This window comes from Chrysochloris asiatica, unplaced genomic scaffold (assembly GCF_000296735.1).
Source record: "Chrysochloris asiatica unplaced genomic scaffold, ChrAsi1.0 scaffold00002, whole genome shotgun sequence".
NCBI lineage: Eukaryota > Metazoa > Chordata > Mammalia > Afrosoricida > Chrysochloridae > Chrysochloris > Chrysochloris asiatica.
In genome coordinates, this window is record NW_006408520.1 from 22,872,950 (window position 1) to 22,877,814 (window position 4,865).

Below are 4,865 nucleotides of genomic sequence, written 5' to 3' on the forward strand. Positions count from 1 at the left end.
AGTGACTAAATATTCAGAAATAGTTCAGCACTCCTTCCTAATCTGTCTTCGTCTGGAAGCTCATCTTGAAACCTGTCCACCCTGGGTGACCCTGCTGGTATTTAAAAAATACCAGTGGCATAACTTTAAGAATCACAGCAACTCACAAGCCACCACAGTATGACAAACTGACAGACGAGTGGTGGCAGTAAGCCTTAGATAGTCATAAATATTTTTTTATGTGTACTTTAGAGTTCTGGGATCATCCCCTTATCCTGCTTTGTATTCTGTGTTATTACTGGTGGAGGTCGGCACAGTGCCTCTCCCTAATCTGCCATGAAGCCTCTTAACATGTTCCTTTTTTATTGAACAAGTTTTAGCAGCGCTTCCAGACTAGGCCAGACTAGGAAGAAAGGACTGACAATCTACTTATGAAAATCAGGCAATAAAAACCTGTTGGATTGGCAAGATTTGATTGGCAACTCATCATGGGGACACAAACTTCTCTACTGAATGAAATGGACTTGTGTACTCAAAGGTTGGGGTTATTAAAACATCAAGTAAAATCCTGGTACAGGACAGCATAGAATTGTTCTGTTGTGTATGGGTTCACCTGAATAGAGGGTTAACTCCATGACAAATAACAACCTTAACTCTCTGATGTGCAAATTCTTTCAGAACAAAGATCCTGCCTTGTGATTTGTAGTATCTCGCTTGGGCTTGCTTATATTCAAATATTAAATCAAAGAATCAACACCTACACAAATATTCCAAAGTGATAAGTGGCCACAAAACTTCCACACTGGAAGGTATGTCTCACACTACCCCAGTGTAATGGGGTCTCTGGTGGAAATGACTCCAAAGCGGCAATCAGAGCCACCTTCTGACCTCCTAAGGTCTGGACCATTGGGAGTTACTATTTCTGCATTGATGAAAAGGCTCTTCAGTATTTACTAAGGAACTAACTTTAGTCTGGAAAATCTTACATGGTTTATTGCCAAAAGGGCCATTCCTTTCTACACTTAGCCTAGTGAGAATGAGAATGAACCTATTTCTAAGACTAAATATCAGTAGGAAGCTCTAGGTAGTCCTCTCTCTAGTTCTGGGAGCTTACCTGGGCATTATGGGGTCATGTATGATATGGTACCCACTCGATGGCACCTAACAACAACAACAAACAAATTTGATGGTAAGAGAATGAAGAGTTTATTGAAAGCTTTCCAGTTGACTCCATATCCTGCTTCCCCACCAAAACCCAACCATACATACTGATTAAGAATCTGGACACAAATGGTTAAACCTTTAGGATCACAGCACATTTCTCTCAACTAGGTATATTCTATGAAAAAATCAGATTCCTTTTGAGCATACTTTAATTATACACAATTTTGAGTGCAAGCTATTTTACACTCTTTCCAAATTATCAATCGCATAATTTTGTTTTAATAATCCCATCTTTACAGTGTTCACAAGGAACCCTAGTAACCGTAGTGGATTATGAACTGGGCTGCTAACTGAAAGATCAGTAGTTCAAGTCTACCAGGCACTCCGCAGGAAAAGATGAGGTTTTCTGCTCCCATAAAGATTTACAGCCTCAGAAAAGCTATACAGTTGCTATGAGTCAGAATCGCCTCAGTAGCACACAACACCACCAAGCAGTGTCTAAGTCTACCAAGTCCTATTGAGAAATCTTGTCTCCACAAAAATACACCAAGTTTCTTCATCCTTGTGAGTCCAAATAATTATACAGAATTTTGATATTGTGTATGTCATGGTGAGATGTGCATTAATTGTGTATGTAGGTAGATAGCATGCATGTCTTAGTTTTATCTAGTACTGCTATAACAGAAATGCCACAAGTGAATGATTTTAACAAACAGATATTTATTTTCTCACAGTTTTGGAGTCTAGAAGTCCAAATTCAAGATGCCAGCTCTAGGGGAAGGCTTTCTCTCTGTTGGCTTTGGAAGAAGGTCCTTGTTTGTTCAGCTTGTTTCCTGGTTCCTTGGACATCTCCATGTGTGTTGGCATCTGTCTCACCTCATCTCTCCTCTTCCTTGTTTAATCTCTTTTTATTTCAAAAGAGATTAACTCAGGGGAGGCCTCCGTGTGGGGCGAGCACGCACAGACTCTGCACTGGCTGCAGAGCTGCTATGCGCCCGCCCGGCCCTGGGCGCTGTGCCCTGTGAACACCGGCCTAGAGCCAGGATCGGAACCACAAGATGGCTGTCCCAGATCCTGGGGGCATTAGCCTAGGGGCATTAGCCCTTTGCAGCAAATCAGTAAAACATTTACTGAAGAAGATCAAAGACTACAGCCTTTGGTATGGATTGCATCTCAATGTAAAGAAAACAAAAATCCTCACCACTGGACCAATAAACAACAGTCTTATCAATGTAGAAAAGATTGAAGTTGTCAAGGACTTCATTCTTCTTGGATCAACTATCAACACTCGTGGAAGCAGCAATCAAGAAATCAAAGGATGTATTTTTTGCATTGTAAAATTGCATTAGGCAAATCTGCTGCACATGACCTTTTTAAAGTGTTGAAGAGCAAAGATGTCAGCTTGAGGACTAAGGAGCACCTGACCCAAGCCATGGTATTTTCAATAACCTAATATGCATGTAAAAGCTGGACAGTGAATAAGGAAGAGTGTAGAGAAATTGATGTTTTTGAGTTATGGTGTTGGAGGAGAATATTGAATGTGCCATGGGCTGCCAAAAGAACCAACAGATCTGTGTTGGACGAAGTGCAGCCAGAGTGCTCCTTGGAGGCCAACATGACCAAACTTCTCTCATACTTTGGACATATTATCAGGAGGGACCAGGCGCTGGAGAAGGATTTCATGTTTGGTAAGGTGGAGGGTCAGAGAAGAAGAGGAAGACCCCCAGTGAGATGGATTTGCCAAGTGGCAGCATTGGTGGACTCAAGCGTGGCAACAGTAGTGAGGTTGGCCCAGGATCGAGCAGTGTTTCGTTCTGCTCTGCATAGGGTTGCTATGAGTCAGTACCAACTCGATGGCCCCTAATATCAACAACAACAACAACAACAAATGGTGGCTTTGGGGGCTGGAGCTATGGTCACCTCCCTCTTCATGACACCCTGGATGTGGTAAAGGTGCAGTTGTAGTCCCAGAGCGCCTCAGTGGCCTGCTAAATGATGCCTCCTTCTAGACTGTCATATCTCCTAAATCAAAGTACCCACCTTTCTCCAACCCACAGGGAAGTGCCTTCTGTACTGTAATGGGGTACTAGAGCCCCTTTACCTGTGCCCAAACAGTGCCTGTTGTGCCACCTGGTTTCAGGATCCTACCCATTTCACTGGCACCATGGATGCCTTTATGAAAATTGTGCGGCATGAGGGCACCAGGACCCTGTGCAGCGGCCACGGGCCACCCTGGTGATGACTATGCCAGCCACTGCCATCTACATCACTGCCTATGACCAACTCAAGACTTTCCTGTGTGGCCGAGCCTTGACCTCTGACCTCTACACACCCATGGTGGCTGGCACTCTGACCTGCTTGGGCACTGTTACTGTGGTCAGCCCCCTGGAACTGGTACGGACAAAGCTTCAGGCTCAGCATGTATCCTACCATGAGCTAGGCATCTCTGTGCAGGCTGTGGTGGCTCAGGGAGGCTGACGTTCCTTGTGGCTGGGCTGGGGGCCCACTGCCCTTCAGGACGTTCCCTTCTCAGCCCTCTATTGGTTCAACTATGAGCTGGTGAAGAGCTGGCTGAGTGGGCCCAGATCAAAGGACCAGACCTCCGTGGGCATCAGCTTTGTGGCTGGTGGCATCTTAGGCATGGTGGCGGACATCCTGACTCTGCCTTTCCATGTGGTGAAGACTCAGTGTCAGGTTGCGCTGGAACAGATGGAGGCTGTGAGAGTGAGACCCCCACATGTCGACTCCACCTGGCTGCTGCTGAGGAGGATCCTGGCCGAATTGGGCACTAGGGGACTCTGCAGGCTTCCTCCCTAGGATCATCAAGGGCTGCCCCCTCCTGTGCCATCATGATCAGCACCTATGAGTTCAGCAAAAGCTTCTTCCAGAAGCTCAACCGGGAACAACCACGGGGCCCTTGAAAGGGGCCAGGGGCTGAGGGACCCTCATATCTTCCAGGGATGGGGTGCAGGGGCAGAGGAGACTGAGCCAAGTGCCTTTTCTTCAGCACTGAGGAGAGGGGCCCTACATCCCCACCTCAGGGCCCTCAGGACCTCGGATGTGGTTCCTCCTGCTGCTCCCCACCCGAGACTCAGCATTCTCACTCCCTCCCCCACCCCCTCAAGTTCAAGGCCAAATCTGCTGCCTGCTCACATCCTCGTTTCCATGTATGTTTGCTGTAACTGGGCCTGCCTCCAGGAGTCAAACCACTGGGTCTGCCTCAGTCTCCCCTACCTCTATTCATTCCTGATGTCTAAAGATGATGAACTTTAAAAAAACAAAAAAGATTGACTCAGGTACACCCTACACGAATCCTGTCTCATGAACATAACAAAGAAAACTCATTCGCAAATAGGATCATAACCACAAGTATAGAAGTTAGAATTTACAAAAACATGTTTTTATTGTTGTTGTTGTTAGGTGCTGATGAGTTGGACCCAACTCATAGCAACCTCACATACAACAGAATGAAACACTGCCCAGTCCTGTGCCAACATCACAGTTGTTGCTATGCTTGAGCCCGTTCCTGCTGCCACTGTGCCAATCCATCCCATTGAGAGTCTTCCTCTATTTTGGTGACCCTCTACTTTACCAGGGAAGATGTCATTCTCCAGGGACTGGTCCCTACTGGTAATACAAGGCTGAGTAAAAAATACCACTCTGGTTGTAAAATTTATTTGAATCAACTTTTAGAAAACATGAATATATCATTTTTTGACATA

At 45.7% G+C, this 4,865-nt stretch overlaps 1 pseudogene; it reads left to right on the top strand.

The window, feature by feature from the left end:
* Positions 1-2,201: 2,201 nt before the first annotated feature.
* Positions 2,202-4,064, top strand: LOC102815995 (annotated as a pseudogene).
* Positions 4,065-4,865: the final 801 nt, after the last annotated feature.